We start from the raw sequence: 19593 nt of genomic DNA on the forward strand, positions 1-19593 counted from the left end.
CTCACTGGTCTTCTAATCATGCGCCCTGATCTAGTAACAGTAGGAGTCTCTGGAATGACCCTGATGTGGGATCGGTTTCTCCGAAGACTTCCTGAGGCCAACTTGATGTTGTAGGACCTTGGTGTCTGGGCTGGACCTGTGATGACCCCAGGTTGCTCGGTGTTCTTCACCCAGACTCTCTGTCCTGGTTGGAGCTCCTGTCTCTGCTGTGCCCGGTGTCTTTTGTTGAAACAGGATGCTTGCTTCTCCTTCATTTCCTGATCCTTCTCTCTGAAAGCTTGTAGATCAGGCCACCTCGGGTCCAAATTCTCCTGACTGACGGGCAGGGGTGTTCTGATGTTTCAACCCATCAGGAGCTGTGCAGGAGATGCTCCTTGCGCCAAGGGTGTGGCCCTGTAAGCCATGAGGGCCTTATGTGGATCCTCTCCCTTCCTCAGGAGAGATTTGACTGTCCCCACAGCCCTTTCTGCCTCTGAATTTCCCTGAGGATAACGGGGGCTGCTAGTCACATGTTGGAAGTCGTACTCTCTGGCAAAGTCCGCAAACTCCGCCGAAGCAAACTGAGGACCACCGTCCGTGACCAGGACCTCCGCGACCCCATGACGTGAGAAGATAGCCTTGAGCTTCTCCATTACAAAGGCTGAGGTAGTGGAAGTGAGGTTAGCTACTTCTATGTAGCGTGAGAAGTAGTCAACTACTAGCAGGTACATAGCTGAGTTCCACTGGAACAGGTCCGCTCCCACACGCTGCCAGGGCCTGTCTGACAGGCCCTGGTATCTTATGCCTACCACCAACCTGTCTCTGATAATTTCTTTCTGCATTGCACCATAATTGCAGTGTTCTGCCAGTTTGTAAACTGCAGAAATGAACGATTCGGCCGATTCACCTGGCTCTTGGCTCCTTTTGTTAAATCTGCACCGTTCATAAATCACATTGTGCTTGCAAATGAAGTATTTATCAAAGGCCTCTTTTACTGGCTTGTATTTCTTCTTGTCTTCATCACTTAAGCCCAGTGTACACAGAATATCATCATCTTTATCACCCATGGCATAAACTAATGAATTGACTTGATAGGCTTCACCTTTTTGGTCCAGTCCAGCAGCAACTCTAAACCTCTCAAATCTGCGGATCCAGTTTGGCCAGCTTGGAAAGTCTGAGAAGTCGAAGTTCTCTGGTGGGCTCCTTGGTGGTGTTATGTGCATCCATAATTTCACCAGGTCGAGACAAAACATCCAGTTCTTTCCTGTCTCGTCCATACACTTATTTAGTCTGTTCTTAATAGTACCGTTGACTCTTTCAACCAACCTGCACTCTGAGGGTGGTATGCGCAGTGATTCTTCAAATCAATGTCCAAAGTTACTCCAACAGTTTTCACTACCTCATTTACAAAATGGCTTCCATTGTCGCTCCAGATGATCTTCGGAATGCCAAACCTGGGAATGATCTCTCTACATAAAACTTTTGCCACTGCCATCTGCTTTTGCTGTGGGGAAAATTTCTACCCACCTAGTAAATCCATCTAACACTACTAGACAATATTGTTTACCTTCACATGGTGTTAGCTGAATAAAATCTAGAAAAACTGTGTGAAATGGATGATTTGGTAATGGTGTAGTGCCTGCAGGGGCCTTAAGGGCTCCCTGTGGGCTGTGTTTTACACAAATAGCACATTGTGAACAAAATTTTTTTGAGTATGTATGTAATCCTATAGTATAATAATGTTCATTAACCATCTGTACCATCCCTCCTGTTGAGACATGGCATGGCCCATGGCTCACTAATGCTGCCCATTTATGCATATTCTGGAGAAGGATTGGTTTGTTTCCTATGGTTAATAGTCCTTTATCATCCAGTTTGGCTCCTCGCTTCTTCCACATGGCCTTTTCTTTTTCTGGAGCACTTTGTTGCATTTCTTTCAGAATATCATTATCTGCAGGTTCTAGGCTAAATGATTCTTCCTCATCATTATCAAGAAGTGTGTTGTTATTTGCTGCAGCCTTTGCGGCTCTGTCTGCAAAGGCATTGCCTTGTGAGACTGCGTCTGTGTTGTTAGTATGTGCAGTGCATTTACATACAGCTATTTTACGTGGCTGCTGTATTGCAGCTAATAACTTTCTTAGCAGTTCTGCATGCATGACCGGTTTGCCCGTCGACGTTTTCATCCCTCTCAAATTCCATTGTTGAGCAAACACAAACAGCGTGGAAAATGCATATTGACTATCCGTGTAAATGGTAACATCTTGTCCTTTGCTTAATTCACAAGCACGTGTGAGTGCGACGAGTTCTGCAGCTTGAGCAGAATAGGAGGAGGGAAGTGATTTCGCCTCCACCACCTCAGTTGCTGTAACTACTGCATAGGCAGTTCTAGTGCGTCCACAGTCATCCTTTCTTGATGAGCCATCCACAAAGAGTGTCTGTCCTGTAGTCAACGCGACATCACTGAGATCTGGTCGCGGCAGGACCGTAATGGAGACCTCATCCAGGCAGTTGTGCTGGTGTCCCTCTTCTGCGGTGGGTAGCAGCGTCGCTGGGTTTAAGGTCGTGCAGCGTCGAATCGTCAGATTCGGCTGAGACAGCAACACTGCCATGCAGGAAAGATGACGTGCTGGCGACAGGAATGCTATCTTACTTTGTAGCAGCAGTATTGACACTGCATGTGGAACTAGCAAAGTTAGCTCATGATATAGCACCACTCCTGCGGAGGCTTTCACTGCCTCAGACGCTGCCACCACTGCTTTAACGCATGGTGGGAGTGCACAAACTACGGAATCTAGCTTGTGGGAGTAGTAGGCCACTGGCTGCCTCTTATCTCCGTGCTTCTGCAACAAAACTGAAGTCATAAAGTCACCCTTGCAGTCAACAACCTGCTCAAAAGGCTTCTGATAGTCTGGCAGCTTTAACACTCCAGCACTTACAAGGGCCTGTTTTATGTACACAAATGCTTCTTCAGCTTCAGGGGTACATGTTAACACATCAGTCATTGCTAAGGGATTATCATACATCAATGCTTGTAAAGGGGCAGTTATTTTCGCATAATCTAAGATCCATGATCTGCAAAAATTCACTAGTCCTAAGAATGACATCATCTGCATCTTTGTTTTTGGTTTTGGGGCTTCAAGCACTGCTGTTTTCCTCGACTCAAGAATAGCTCTTCCATTATGTGTCAAAACATGGCCCAGATAAACCACTTCCTGCTTCACCAGTTGCAGTTCGCTTTTGCTTAATTTATGGCCTTGTGAGGCTAGCCAGTGTAGCAATGCTAGCGTGTCTGACCAACAATCTGCCTCTGTTTTTGACGCCATGAGGATGTCATCCACGTAGACGAGGATTTGACTTCCACACGGAGGTTTAAACTTAGCTAATGATGACATCATTACCTGAGAGAAGATTGTGGGACTCTCACAGTAGCCCTGAGGTAACCTTGTCCAGGTGTACCTCTGTCCTTGAAACGTAAATGCAAACCAAAACTGGCTGTCTGGATGTACTGGTACAGAGAAAAATGCATTGGATACATCGATCACTGTGTACCACTGATGTTCAGGGTTTAAGTCATTCAGCAGGGTGTATGGATCTGCGACTAAAGGAGACCTAGGGACCACTGCAGCGTTTACAGCTTGCAGGTCCTGCACCATCCGCCAGCCGGCAGATGGTGGTGACTTCCTTACTGGAAATAGGGGTGTATTTACAGGAGACTCAGGACACTCTCTGATGACTCCTGCTTTAAGCAGTGAGTTAAATATCGGAACAATACCCTCCTGTGCATCAGTCTTAAGGGGATATTGCCTCTGAAATGGTCTATAATCTGATTTAGGGATTATTTTTACAGGTTCTGCTCCTTTTATAAGACCTACATCTGCAGGTCCTTCCGACCGTAATTCAGGGGGAAGCTCTTTCAGCTTCTCCTCTTCCTCCTGCGTGAGGAAGATGTTTTCTTCTCATGAACTCTGGTCTGTGAGGTGCGTTGCTGGATGTGTCAGCAACCATGTTTTAAGGGGAATGCGCCACACCTGGAACTGATCATTAAAATCAACCTCACCTTAGGCCTATAGGGCAGGCTGCTCCAGTGTTTTACGTCACATCTCAAGTCTTGCCATCTTTTCTTAAGCGGTTTAGCAATAGAAACATGTGTTACAGAACCTGACACTTTGAATAGCGCTGCTGCTTCGGCGGAAAGGCTTCCTGCCGTGCAGACAGCTGTTTGACCACACACATATAGGTGCATAATTACAATGATTACATCATTTCTGGATCTTTAAGTTTAACAAACTGCTCTGCATAGCTTGAAGTGCCGTGTGGGTCTGATTTACAGATCTCACCAATGCGCTCCACGTGCATGGTTACATGCAGGTCAGTTTGATTGTGGAGCTGGGCTTCAGGCTGTAAGTATGACAGAGCTTTACCATATATCATAGTGATTGGGTCAGAGAATGGAGGGGGCTGTTTTTCAGGAATGTTGAGTGACCAGTATTTACTGCACATCCCTCCTTCTCTTACCCACAAATTAACCATTCTATCTACAGACCACATCCCTTCAGCTGTGGTGCGAATCATCAACTGAAGCTGAGAGATAAGATCTCTTCCTAATAGATTTACGGGACATGTGGTGGAGATCACAAAAGGAGCTTTAAGTGTGATTCCACTTACAGGGTCACAAACATCTACAGGAACTGACATTCTTTCTTTAGTTACGAGACCATTTGCTGATCTCACAAAAATCTGTGTAGAAGTTGGCTTCAGGGCTATTGGATCTCTAATTACTGATTTACCTGCACCCGTGTCTACTAAAAATGTTAAAGAATTGCCTAACACGGTCAGTTGTATTTCTGGTTTGCCTTCAGCAAACAGGAAGATGGTTTCTAAGTCTAAAACATCTTCTAAGTCATCTTTTTCAAATTGGTCAAATTTTGTGCCCTGATTTGTTTTAATTTTTGTGACATCTTTTTCCGGTTCTAGTCATTGTTGAGGTGGATTAGAACCTTGCTGCTGTCCTCTATTGTATCTCTGGTCACGTTGTTTCTTTCTGCAATCACGTTCCCAGTGTCCATAATTTTTACAATAATGACACTGATCTTTTTCACGGGAATTGCCTCCTCCTCCCCTTCCGCCTCGGCCTCGCCCACGTCCACGGCCTCGGCTTGGGAAAGGATTGGCATTGAAAAACATGCCTGTTAATTGGTTCTTACTCTTTTGGCATTGTCTTTCAGCATGGATAGCATGTTGTTCATAGCGGTTTAGGGGACAAGTTCCGAAATCAACTAACTGTCTCTCTACCCATGATTTTATCTCTGATTTTGATCCCCCATGTATAGCTTGCTTTAACTGCTGTTGGTAGGGACCTTCTGGTTCTTCCGCATATGGAATTCCACTATTTTTTCGGAACACATCTTTCATTCTCATGCTATAGTCTTCAAAACTTTCGTCAGTCTTTTGTCTTGTGGCCGTAATGGCGCTGTAGTCAGCTCGTCTGGTAAAAGTAGTTTGAATGTGCTCGTACAGTCTGTCGAGTCTGTCATTTAGTTCTTGGCTGCCAGGCTGCCATGGTTGTTGAGTGGCTGGATCCACTGGGACCCAATCTCCTCTAACAGTGCCCCATTTTTTACCATTAACACACATGAGGACTTGCTGTGTTTCAGTACCGTTATTAATTTCTGTACTGGGCTCCCGATAGAGAGGGGCCCAAAAAAGGATTAGTGTTTGAAGCAAGGGGGGCTATAGCTCCAGGCGGGTCCAATGGGGGAGCTGGTGGAGCTAGAGGTGGAGGAACATACGGAGGAGGCACATTTATCAATTGACTCCTGCCTCCTGTTTCGTTGTCCTCCGCCCTCACGTACGCACTCAACGATGGGTATAAGGAGTTCTTATTTTTCTCTTCTTTTTCTCTTTTTCATTTCTCTTTTTCTCTTCTATATTTTGATTCAGTGAGCCAGAGATGACATTGTGCCAACCCCACATTTACTTTTGGATGTTTCTTTCCATATTCTATTAAATCTTCTTTTAATTTTATAATATTGCCTGGCTTGCCTAAGTTACCATCCCAATCGAACTTAGTCATCCACAGCTGAACATATGAGCATGAACCTGGATATTTGTCTTCCATGTGTTTACATGATGCTGGAATTTCGAATTCAGCACCTTTTGTGGAATGTTGGTTGCCCATGTTTGCACTTTACTCACTCACTCACTTTCTACCGCTTGTTCCTCCACTGAGGGTCGCGGGGGGACTGGAGCCTATCCCAGCTCAATGGGCGGAGGCAGGGTACACCCTGGACTGGACGCCAGTCAATCGCAGGGCTAACACATATAGACACACAACCATTCACTCTCACACTCACACCTACGGGCAATTTTAGAGTTTCCAATTAGCCTAATCCCCAATCATGCATGTCTTTGGACTGTGGGAGGAAGCCGAAGTACCCGGAGAGAACCCACGCAGGCACAGGGAGAACATGCAAACTCCACACAGAAAGTCCCCTCAATCCCAACCGGGGATCGAACCCGGGGCCTTCTTGCTGTGAGGCAACAGTGCTAACCACCACACCACCGTGCCGCCCCACTTTATTTATCAGTTTTTATGTATTTGGGTGGAGACGCCTGATCTCCCGACTGAACAACCCTCAATCCCTACTGGATATCTAGTTCAGTCCCTCCGCCGTGGCCTTATAACCCCTCTTTTTTAATCAGGAGAGTATACACTAGGCTTCTACCTCCGAGGAGGCGGGTGTATCTTGCCTCTGCTTCTCTCCTGATGACCAGGCAGGTATATTCAGTGTAGCGCTTTTTGTGTCTTATACTCACTCCGTTGTCTCTATTGTTTCTCTCTGAGTTGTTTTGGTGCCTTCTTCCCGTCACTGGAGATGGTCGCCCTGGGAGGGACGAAGACCGGCCTTCCGTCAACTCGTGATGAAAGGTCTTTCACTTCGGACGTCTTTTGACTCCGGCTGCGCAGACTTCGGCGTTCGGTCGTCCCACGGCGCTCCTCTCCAGGTCTTGGGATCCGGCTCGAAGGACCAGATTTTGTGAGGGTGAAGTTTTGATCACCCGCGCTGTTCGTTCACTAGACTCAGATCAACCACGCAAACAACAGGAGTGCCTTGCAAGGGAGAGTCGAGCAGCAGTTCAAGCTTCCTCTGTCAACTCCGTTCGTCTGCTGCTCGCTCACCTCTTTTATTGGTGCAAACAGAATGGGTGTCTAAACAGGATCTTGTAACTCATTGTCTTCTGACATCTTTACAAACTTCTCTAATCTTGACCAACAGGATACATCTGGGTGCTGGGCCTGGTTGTCAGCAAATTCAGCACCTTTACGAAACACTCTCATGTTCTTCTTTTCTTATCAACATTCCTCAAACACTCAAAATCTACATACAATAGCATTTAAAGATAATACTAATAACAACAATAACAATAATTCTTCTCACAGTATTTATACAAGCCGCACCGGATTTTAAGCCGCAGGTATCCCACGTAGTAATGTGAAAAATTAGATTGAAAACATTCAGTACCGGTATATGTTTTTATTACCGTAGGAGACGAGTCACTGACGAGTGACAGACAGGTAAGAAACAACAGCCACTCTTTTCACTTGTATGTTTATACAGAGACCTTAAATCCAATTTTCATCACGTCAGGATTTTTTAACTTTTAATTTAATCCCCTTAGCAACATAAACAAATATATTGTACCGGTAAATGCTTTTTTTTTCTAACAGTGTCTGTAGTGCAGCTACCTTGAAATATACGTTTGTATCAGCTACACACAAATTACGTTGTTTATGCTTTTTTACTCCAACAATGAACAATCTAAAACTCCCCGATGGCCCACCTCTAAAATCTTCTGTTTTCATCGCGGTGGCGATTGCTTTTGCTTTCAGTCTGATTTGTACAGCGGAAACACCGCGGCCGCCTGCCCTCTGTGTGTTGACCCAGTCTTCCAGAACGTTTTCAAGCTCGGGCCACCTGCGATGTTTACGTCTAAAAGCTTTTGTCGTCTTTTTGCTTTGGATCAGCTATTCAGGCGGGCGTCTCCACCTTCTCACCATTGATTACCGTAATGTCAAGATTACGCGCGGCAGCTCGAGTTCCTTCTTCAACCGCCAGAGTGATCGCTTTTAACTTAAAAGCCGCATCATATGCTTTTCTTCTAGTATTTTCCATGTTGATGAGGGTTAGTAAAAATGACTGATTCACAATAGTTGTGATAGTGTGCTTGACTGATCATACAACTTCATTGGACCTCTGTCTGGACCTCTCACCAATTTTATTGGTCTACTGTTGCCAGGCAAAATGTTTTTGGCACCACGAAAAAAACATGAATAAGCCGCAGTGTTTAAAGTTAAAAAAAAAAAAAAAGGAGCGGCTTATAGTCCGGAATTTACAGAATGTCAGCAACCAATGGAATGGGAAAAAGAAGACGAGGTCATCCAAGCAGAAGGACTGGATTGGACTGGATTAGCATCAATAATTTCCATATGTGTTTCTATAAAAGACTGGGTGAAGGGATAGTTAGGTTGTCAGACTTTATGCCCTGACAATTGACTTTGTTATTGTAGGGTTATGAACTGGCCCCGAGCTCTGTAATATTTGAATCTTGAATTGATTCTATTTGCTAAATACATTTTGAAATTGGCATTTTTCTTCTTGTAGTCTTCATTCAGAGAACACGCGGATCGGCAGTGACACACGAGAGAGTATTGCGATCCAACAAGCTGAAGACATGATCCCAAATCAGCATTGGGATATTTAACATGTTGCCATTAATCTTTCTACAAGAAATACTTTATATTTGCCTCCAAATAAATCAACTTATGAAACAAACCTCAGTAAAATTCCAGTGATTTTAGGGAGATTTTGAAGTGTTTCAGGTTTAACTGGAAATATTTCAAGTTGTCATTAATCACTCGTTTAAATAGTGACTAACTTATTAACCTGAATAAGTTAGGAAAGAAAAATAAACAGTTTTTTTTAAAGAAAATAAAAGTGTTTCTTTTCTGGTCTGAGATGATCATTTAGTCAATGTTTTAAAATGTGCTGATAAAAATCTTAAGTATATATTTAATTTTGTTTTCTGATTGTGTGTTATTAATATTAAACTCTTGTTGAGTCGTTTCTGACAGTAAAGTTGTGATATTTGATATTTTTCTCTCAGTGACTCACACTCTGAAGTATTTCTACACTGGATCTTCTGGAGTTCCAAACTTCCCAGAGTTTGTGGTTGTTGGGATGGTTGATGATGTTCAGACGGTTCGGTATGACAGCAACACCAGGAGAGCTCAGCCCAAACAGGAGTGGATGAAGGAAGCTACAGCAGATGATCCTCAGTACTGGGACAGAGAGACTGGAAAATCCATGGGTGCCCAGCAGAACTTCAAAGCCAGTATTGAAAATTTAAAGCCGCGCTTCAACCAAACTGGAGGTGAGTTGACTTTTCTTTACTACTGATAAAGTATTGTTGACGTCCGGTTGTGTGTTTTGGTGATCAGGTGATCACACACACTCTTCATCTGGGAGTGTTTCACTCACCTTGATCCAACAGTGTGATGACGCCTCCTCTGGGCTCAGACACACTCCGACTCAGCAGAACGCTGAAACTGGACCGGACCTGCCTCACTCACACTGTTTCTGACCATCCCATAATACCCCAGAGACGTTGGTCAGAGCGTCAGCGGCAGGTTAGCCAGTAGAGGTCACATGACCTGCAGAAACTAGAGGATTCATCACATCACACGTTTGTTTGTAGCGGCTGAGCTGAGCTGAAGTGGACCACAGTGAGTCTGTGCATCATCCATTCATCTGGGACCACCCACAAACACTCACTGGCTCATTTCACTACTTCATCCTTTCATTAATGAATGATTGTCATGAACGGCACATTTAGTTCTGATGATCTCACCAAAAACAGGAAAATGAACCCACCAAAACATGAAGATAGACAGAACATTTGCTCCTGGAACAAGAGGCTGGGCCTGTTTTTCATATTCCAGCCAACGGCTCCACTTAGTGACACCAACAAAACCCTTTTGAGAAGTTTGTGACTTCCTGTCTACATCTGCTCAGGGAGCAGCAACAAATCTGGTGACTCTTTCTGCTGTTGGTGGAGACAAACATCAACGTATGAAGCTGAATTAGAGCCGGAGCCGTTATCATTTTCTCCCTCTGACACGTTTCTCTTTTAGTCCATTTAGATGACAAATGTAGTCCAGTTAAAGTCTTCTATAAACAGTTCCGTGTGTTTGGGTTGGTGTTCCTGTGTTCCTGTCACTTGTTTTAGGCTTCATAATGGAGCAGAAGTTTAGAAACATGACAAGAAGCTTAAAAAGCAACACAGCTCAGTTTTCCTACCAGGAGAAAAGAATTAAAACACGGATGAGGAGTCATCAACACTCACAACGAGCAATTACAGCCTGATCAGCAATGAGGGAAACAGCAACTTTGGATTCTGAGTCAGATTTAAGAACTTTCTGATTTTAGATTTTATTGGTCCATTTTTCCAGAATAAAGATCAAAGAACCGTCTCAGAATCATGAAAGCAAAACTGAGAGAAGAATCAAGTTTATTAGAAAAGAAAAGCTGGAATAAAGACGTTAGTGAAGGAAACAGGAAGCAGATTCCAGGTTTACAAGGGTGACACGGTTCAGTCAGGATCAATGAGGACTGTCCAGGTGAGGACAGTGTCCAGGTGAGGACAGTGTCCATCAGACCAGAGACAGCTGTTGGGAGCATCAGTGAGTCTCTGGGGGACGGTGAGACGGTCTCACACCTGTTGACAGGTGGTGAGCTGTGACGTCTCTGCTTTACTCACCTCTGTCTCTGTCTCTGTCTCTCAGGTGTCCACATCTATCAGTGGATGTACGGCTGTGACTGGGACGATGAGACTGGAGAGAAGAATGGATTTTATCAGTATGGTTATGATGGTGCAGATTTTATCTCAATTCAACAGAAGGAAGGAATCTGTGTCGCTGCCAAACGGGAGGCTGTGATCACCAAACAGAAGTGGGATCAGAATGAAGCTGAGATAGAACGAAGGAAGTCCTACCTCACCCAGATTTGCATCGAGTGGCTGCAGAAGTATGTGAACTATGGGAAGAGCTCACTGATGAGAACAGGTAGAGTCACATGACCTGTGGCAGCATGACATCACACACCTGCAGAAGGACACCTGTGTCATCCCCCAGCCCCCCCCCCTCCCAAACTGTCTCTCTCCCTCCCTCTTCTCTTCCCTCACCTCCCCCCTCTTCCACCCTCCCTTTTACTCTCACTTGTCTTCACTGTATTCTACTGCTCTCTCCTCTCCCTCTCCCCAGCTCTCCCCCCACCCCTCTCTCCCCCTCTCCCCTCCCCCTCCTCCCCCACACTCTCACTTCTCTTCAACTGTATACCTACTGCTCTCCCCATCGACCCCCTCTGTCCCCCACCCTGTCTCTGTCTCTCACCCACCTGCCCCCCCCCCCCCCCCCCCCCCCCCCCCCCCCCCACCCTGTCTCCCCATGGCCCCCCTCTGGTCCCCCCTCTCATCCTCTCTCTGTCCCCCCAGAGCTGCCGTCAGTGTCTCTGCTCCAGAAGACCCCCTCCTCTCCTGTCAGCTGCCACGCTACAGGCTTCTACCCTGACACAGCCATAATGTTCTGGAGGAAAGGTGAAGAGGAGCCCATGAGGACGTGGACCACGGAGAGGTGCTCCTCAACCCTGACGGAACCTTCCAGGCGAGTGTTGACCTGAAAGTGTCCTCAGTCCCCACCTGAAGACTGGAGCAGCTACAAGTGTGTGTTTCAGCTGTCTGGAGGGAAGGAAATCACCACAACACTGGACAAAAACCAGATCAGGACCAACTGGAGGAAGCCTGGTGGGTAGAAGCACACTCTGATTTTACTGTCTGAGGAATATTTCTTCTTTTCTTTAGTCAACAGGATCTAATTACAGAACATGAGCAGGAATAGCAAATGTTCAAACAAGCAAACGTCCAAAGATGTCAGCTCTCCTCACACTTAAATAATTCAGACAGATGAACAGATTTGGAGATGATCTTCTTTAGTCTTTGTCATCTGTGCTGGTTTTGATGGTTTTGCTTGTTTCCTCTCCAGCAGAGGATCCCAGTAACACGGCCGTCATCGCTGCTGTTGCAGTTGTTGTTCTGGCTCTCGTTCTCGTCGCCGTCGTTGGTTTCCTCCTTTACAGGAAGAAGAAAGGTGAGAGATGGAGATGGAAGCAGAGCTTTAATCCTTCACTCTGCTTTTGCTTTAGTCTAAATGACAAAAGAAGAAGAAAACGTTGATAAAATCTCTGTCAAAGATCTAAAGCAGCAAAGCTAATCGACTTTCTTCTCAGTTGCAGGCAAATGTACCAAACGTGAGTAAAAGTTGAATCACATTTGGATTTTCTCTGGTGTTTGCTGAACTTCTCTTGCAGTAATTGTGTGTAACTGTGGTTTCTGCTCTAAGAATCTTTGTTCTGACCTTACAGCTGAAGGTCACTCTGAGGTCAAGGAGCCACTGAAGCCAAATCCAAACTAAAGGAGAACCGTCAGCATGAAGAGGGTGAGTAGCTTCATGTTAGAGCTTTATACTTGTTTTGATTAATGAGCTGCTCCTCTGGTGAAACTGGATCAACAATGAATATTCTGGTTTAATGTGTTTGATTATTTGGTCTTTTTCTTTTCAGGATGCTCTGGAACGAGGAGTGTTCTCCTGGAATAAATGCAACAGCTTATTAACCATTAGACACTTTAGAGGTTGTAATTATCAGATCTTTGCTGTTATTCAGTATAAAACTGTGGTGTTTGCTCTGATTTTTCATTTAAAATCAACTGATTTTAACCAGAAATCATCACTCTTGTCATCATTTGGGTTTAAACATGAGCGTGACCTTTAATAATGGGGGTGTTGGGTCTTTATTTAGCTTTTAGCCGATCAATAATGTATCTCTGGATGATGTGTTCACATTAACTGTTGTGTAAACTCATAATTTAAGGGCAGATTTAAAGGGTTTGTTTAAAAGATGATTTCCTGATTGTGTTGTAGAGATGAAAGTTGAAGCTGGAAACAAATTTAAGATTTTTGCAGGAGTTTTCTGCTGCTTTAGATTTAGATTAATGCTGATTTTTGCTTTTCAATAAAATCCCAACCTGTTTTGGTGAGGTTTTTTTTATTTTTTATTCCTTTCAGGTTGTGATGCTCCTGATCTGTCAAGTTTAATTTAATTTTAGTTTAATTTAGCCTTTAAACAGTTAAGATGCTCCTTGTTACGTGAGCGTTAAGGAGGCCAGGACCCAGATGCAGAGTGCAAAACAAAAGGTTCTTTATTGACAAAAATGCAAATGATCGAACCAAGTAACAACAAAAAAAACAACTCTAAGAAAGTAGCAACAGAAAAGCGAACGAAAAATCACCATGAAATGGGAAAAAAAACGTCGAGGAAAAGTACAACTGAAAGCAGTGGCGAGGCACTGAAAACACTTACTACTCGGGAGATTAACCGTGTGTTATAAGGCGAAGGGCTGGTGATGTCTGAGCTGGAGCTCGGTACCGAAGCATGAGCAACAATCCGACACTGGAGACAAAGAGGGGAGAGCTTAAGTAGGAGCCAATTTAGGAGGGACGAGCTGCAGGTGTGACAGAGGCTCAGCTCTCAGAGATCAGCCCGCCCCTAAATGCCGCTCCTGCAGGTAGAGGAGGAGGTGACATGACAACCGAAACAGAACCACAACACTCCTCATCTGGACAGCCTGGTTCACCTTTTATGGTCCAAATCAGAAGGTCTCTGTCATTAAATCAGATGTTTGAAAATCAGTTTGTAAAAAGACCAACTGAAATTGTTCCTAATTAAACTAAAGACCAGAAAGACTTTGTGTAAATGATCTGTTATTGTAGGTACATTGTTATAATCCATCTATAATCTCTCTCTGGAGTCCAAGGTTGATCATTCTCTTCTCTATCAGCTGTTTCCTCCAACATTGTTGGTTCTTTTCAGCAGAGTTCTGAGACCGGTCCAATAATGAGACTGAAATAAGCTGTGCTACATTTCAACAGCAGCTAATTTGGTTTTTCTCTCATTAAAATATTTATATAGAAACATTTGCAGATTTCTTTGGGAAAAAATGAAACAGCTGTGATGGAATTATCACAATAAAGTCGTATTCTAAACATGATGATGCAGATTTTTAGACTTTACATCTATTTCACTGATGCTCAAAGTGTCATTATATCATTAATTATCATTTATGAGCCTAAAGATTTTTTTTCCAGGAATTTTCTCACATTAAACAAGTTTTGTTGGAACTTGGCCCATAAGAGGTTAAATAATAAAGTAATACATTTTATTTTGTTGACTCTTCCTAAATATGTGTTATACACTATTAGTTGTGCGTTATACACCACTAGCTGTACGTGGGATTCTTTTTAACATCATTATTGTTGGCAGGGCCCGGAAGCAGACAAACCAGAACTGACGGTGTGAAAACCAGGTTTGAATCAACTCAGGTAGTTCAAAGGTGCGCGGAGTCCACCTCCGAATGAGGGCGCGTGGCGACCTGGGAGGAGACGTGAGAATCGCGGGAAATGTGACTTGGGGGACGGAACACGAGAAGTGTTTGGTTCAAAATGCTTTTTGTACATATGCTCACATGCTTATTATCACTCACATGCAGAAACTGCCCGTCTGAAGACAGTGTGACCTGCTGCTTGCGTAAGAGAGCCATCGTTGGGATTGAGATTCTGATTGATATTCGGTCCCCTCGAGGTAGCGAGAGACAGATGTACCCGCTGTTGGAACGTTCCGTTCCAATTTCTATATGTTCAGTTCTGCTTTTGTCTGCGAACACTCCACCCTAATGTGATACCAACATGTTTGTCTGTTAGTATAAATAAACCCTGTTGGACAGCGCCTCTGTAGCTCACACGGCAGACGTGTGGTTACCCTTACACAAGTAAAACAAGAGTCTCCGTCTCATTCCTCTGAAGGCAACGGCACAGGGAGCAAACTAACCCTTTTCTCCCTAACAAGAAGACACCACTGACCCACGTTGACCACAAACCGACCAGACGCCGGTGATCGGGAGGCGGCGGCTTTTGAAGAGTGGAGATCGGTGACCAGCTGCAGGTGTGACGATCACCTGAGAACCCAGGTGGATCCGCCACGCCCCCTAGTGAGAAAACCAGGAACACAAACAGGCACCAACACACAATTATCTCTGGTCAGATTTAAAGTTAATTTATTTCTGTTGAACCACAGTTTAGTCTGATTCATTTAATATGTAATAATGAGTTTAACTGCTGGCTAAACTGAGTTCCAGCCAGTCTTCCTTTGTGTTTTATTAGTTTTATATCATTTGATCAAAGGTGTCGATGACCCTGTGATTGTGAGTGTGTGTCCACCAGTTTGTCCTCCAGGACTTCATGGACTGGTGTGAAGGATCTTTGTTGGATAGAAATGTGTCCAAAACCCAAAGAAATGCTCACTGACTTTTATTCATTAACCAGACAAAGTGGTTGAAAATACAAAATCTTGGTGGATTTATTCTGTAATAAATCACTTTGATGTCAACAAGACACCAGCAACACACGAGCTTTTAGATATTGAGACGTTTTTTTTAACACAATCTTTATATGGATTCTATTTCTTAATGCTTTTATCATCATCACTTGATTATTGTTATTTTGTTTTTCATTCACTGGCTGTAAATTGTCCCACTGAATTAATAAAATGACCTTGTGAATTTGCAACAATGTAAAAGAATTCTGCTGGAAAAAAAAAAAAAAAAACTCTTCAAAACAGAAAAATAAACAAGCTGTTACGAGCGGTTGTATCAGGACCCGAAAGCAGGCAGGACACAGTGGCGTATCGTTCCGAGAAGCTTTATTAAAGTTTATAGAACGTTGTGCAACTCAAAAAGGCGTGGAGACCACGACTCGGTTCTTAATCAAAACAGGGAATGTAAACTTAGGACAAAAATCCCGAGCGGAGTCGAAAGCAGTCCATGAAGGATAAAGACAAAACAATAATCCGATAAACGGGTTCAAAAGTTATCCACGAAGGAAAAAGTCTCACGAAAGTCCAGGAGGGTATAGCCGGGGTATTCCGAAACAGACCAAACACGCCAACGCTGGCCAACCGTGAGAACAGTCCATAAATAGGTGGCTTGGTTACTGATAGTCTGCAGGTGCACCAGTCCCCGGCACCACCTGCGGCTGAGGCATGGCTCCACCACGCCCCCTGCAGGAGAAACCCTGCAAAAGAGTTCCCAGAAACTGGGAACCTGACACAAGCTGCAGTTTAAAGTTTGTTGGTTCCTAATTTGGACCTGTGATCCCTGAATAATCATCAAAGGGAAGTGAAGACCTATCTTAATCAAGTGTGTGTTCACCCAGAACTCTGAATCCCAGTAAACTCCAGATGTTTGAGGGAACATGAAGACCTCCGCTGCAGCTTTCCAACAGTTTTCAGACTTTCGCCAGACTGAAACTCGGAGGTCAAATGTTGAAAGAGTCAAAAGTTTTAGGAAATTGTGTGAGAACGTTGACTGTAGTGATCAGACACTAGAGAGAGCCCTTCACCCGGTAATGAGCGCGTTAGTTCCGGAGGTGACGTCATGTGGGGCAGCTCTCGCACACCGTTTTAAAGGAGTGAATTATTGATGGATTTAAACATTAGATCAACAATGACAGACCTTTGCAGCCACACACACTTTAGATCTTTAAGTTTGCTCTAACTGGAGAGCCCCCCCCCCCCCACCTTCACCCTCCAGCTCTCACTAAAACGAGTCGCTTTCACTTTCACTTTGGCCCCGTTCAGACACAACTCACAGGAATCTGTTAGGTTTAGGTTTTTTCCAGGAAATCCCTCGACTTTCTGCTTCTTCTGGCACTAATGAGTCTGCCCGACTCTTCAGCAGGTCAGTTCTGATGATTTTAAATGTGGAAATGCTGATTTCAGTCAGGTAACTTTCATTTCAAGCTAAATTGCAGCTTTCATAAACATATTTCACTCTTATAGTTAGATTACTTTCTTTTATTCTGAATAAAAACAAGTAAGACTCGGAAATGAACCAAGGTTTCCATTTGCTTGGCGATCATTCACACACTTGGGGTCATCTATCAGACGCAACTCAGAGGAATCTGTTAGGTTTAGGTTTTTCCAGGACCTGATAGCAGGCAAAACGCAGTGGTAAAAGTAAAAAAAAAGTCTTTATTCAAAGATTAATTTGGCAGTCCTTCTGGACCGCAGGGAAGCACTCGTCCGGTCCTCCGGGGCGTACAGAGAGCTCCAGCGGGGAGCCAACACGGGAGTCAGGTCCTGCGAGTTCTGCACTCCAGCAGGGCGACGTGGAGACCTTGAACGAGCAGAAAAAAGCGTCTCAACGAGAGTCAGGGTGAGGCGAGGACAGCGCGGTGGCAGTAAGTAGGCCTTGTCCTGGGGAACAACAGCAGCCATGGGACAATTATATGCACTTTAAAAGATCCTCCTCACAGGTTCCAGCCCATTTATTGGAGTTCCTACAGTCTGCAGTCTTAAGGCTCCTCTAAAAGATCTCCTGTTTGTCTCCTAGTGCAACTGTCCCTCACCATTTACTACACCCTGTCCTCTGGACTCCCAAACATCCCTGAGTTTTTTGCAAGTGTGGAGGTCAGTGGAATTGAGGCTGGATACTGCTACGCGACACCACTAAAAAGAAAGTAGAGCCAAAGACAAACTGGGCAAAGACGATTCTGGACCATCACCAAGAACAGCTGGACTGGTACACTGCAGAGTGTGTGGAGCGTTTTCCAGCCTACATGAAGTACTGGATGTACAATGTGAAGGAGATCTACAACCAGACTGGAGGTGAGACCATGATCCACTTTTTCTTCCATGCAGAACTCATTGTGCACTCAAGAAAGGAGGTGAATTAGCATAGCATGCTCCAGATTTACTGACCTCTGCGTTCTCCCAGCAGGTGTCCATGTTATACAGAGGCTTGATCATTGTGAATTGGACAGTGAGACAGGAGAAATCTCTGCTTTCTCAAAATTTGGTTATGACGGAGAAGACCTGTTGGAACTGGACCTGAAGACGCTGCACTGGACGGCTCTGACACCAAAGGCTCTCGCTGTAAAACCCAGATGGGATTCTGATGAACATAGAACACTCAGGATTAGTCTGTACATCACCAAGAAAGGATGATGCAATATTCTGCCATTATGAAGGAGCACCTGGAGAGAACAGGTAGAGACACGTTAACCTTGTGTAAGAACTCAGCAGGACCAGGTGACAGGATGATGTCACTGACTGCCTGCATTAATATGTCCAACATGCAGGAAAACGTGACTCTTCTCAGTTTTACCGACCCAGTTAGCTTCTTCAGGTGTTTTTGATCAGGTTTAAACAGTTGCAGCATTTGAAGCCTTAAATTGGGGCGAAGGTTGACTTTGTCCTGCTGATGAACCACCATGAGACAAATGATGGGTTCCTCTCTGTCCCCCCAGAGCTGCCGTCAGTGTCTCTGCTCCAGAAGACCCCCTCCTCTCCTGTCAGCTGCCACGCTACAGGCTTCTACCCCGACAGAGCCACACTGTCCTGGAGGAAAGGTGAAGAGGAGCTCCATGAGGACGTGGACCACGGAGAGGTGTCTCCTCAACCCTGACGGAACCTTCCAGATGAGTGTTGACCTGAACGTGTCCTCAGTCCCACCTGAAGACTGGAGCAGCTACAAGTGTGTGTTTCAGCTGTCTGGAGCGAAGGAAATCACCACAACACTGGACAAAAACCAGATCAGGACCAACTGGGGGGAGACTGGTGAGCCTCTGAAGGTCCAGTAAAGATCATGTCCAAAGATGCTTCCTTTTCAGTTCTGAAGTACATGTTCGGCTCAATCCCTGTCTCTAACCTACACTCGGATCATAACGCTGGGATTCTTCATTTAAATGAACATAACCTCACAGGTTGAGCAGTAAAAGTTCAGTGTTGTGTTCCAGTCTCATCCTCAAACCATCCTGGTGCTGCTGTTATCATAGTGATCCTGGTGGTTCTGCTGCTGCCCGTGGGCGTCGCCATTCGGTTCTGCATCAGGACAAGGAATAATCCTGGTGAGCAACTAAACCTGCTGCGTTTATTGCTTTAAAAATAGGCCTTTTTATTTCTCCAGCTTGGTTCCAGCTCTAATTTTAATGATGAAATGTTCCCACCAGCAGCCTTCTCAGGAGATCCCAGTCAACAAGCTGCTTCCCACATGCTGAATAACAACAATCACTTGTGAAGTCTTGGCAGCGACCTGTCAGTTAATCAAACATCTCTCTACAGCGTCCCCGTTGTGATCAGAAGACGACTCCATTTTGTGTTTCGTCTTAAAGAGGTTGGATATTCTACAAAAGGCACATGACCAGTGGAGCTGCCAGCAGAACCAACAGTTGAGGATGATCCTGATGATACTGTGCCAGGATAGAGGCAGAACCACTCCGGTGTGACCAGATTCTCAGCATTCCTGCAACCATTTCCTTTCCACGGGACTTCCTCATTGTGTGGTAAAACAACTCTCAACGTGAAACACAGCCAACTGGTACAGAAGGATTTTTCACACTTAACTTTTTTACAGCGGGAATTTTAATAAGCTATTTCGTTATTGGCATTT

General features: G+C 44.7%; 1 long non-coding RNA gene and 1 pseudogene across 2 annotated transcripts; one reads left to right on the top strand and one right to left on the bottom strand.

Annotated features, from left to right (window-relative positions):
* The window catches only part of LOC130518453 (H-2 class I histocompatibility antigen, Q9 alpha chain-like), a 35654-nt pseudogene that overhangs the window by 969 nt on the left and 15092 nt on the right, over window positions 1-19593 (top strand).
* LOC130518488 (uncharacterized) lies at window positions 17033-18572 on the bottom strand. 2 transcript variants are annotated; one of them, XR_008948046.1, is made up of 3 exons: window positions 18314-18572; window positions 17904-18178; window positions 17033-17319 (listed from the first exon to the last, which is right to left on the bottom strand). It is a non-coding gene; the product is annotated as an uncharacterized LOC130518488 (long non-coding RNA). The 2 variants fall into 2 exon arrangements; XR_008948045.1 differs by having other exon boundaries at window positions 17904-18096; window positions 18179-18572.

The sequence above is a fragment of the Takifugu flavidus genome, chromosome 21 (assembly GCF_003711565.1).
Source record: "Takifugu flavidus isolate HTHZ2018 chromosome 21, ASM371156v2, whole genome shotgun sequence".
NCBI classification, from domain to species: domain Eukaryota; kingdom Metazoa; phylum Chordata; class Actinopteri; order Tetraodontiformes; family Tetraodontidae; genus Takifugu; species Takifugu flavidus.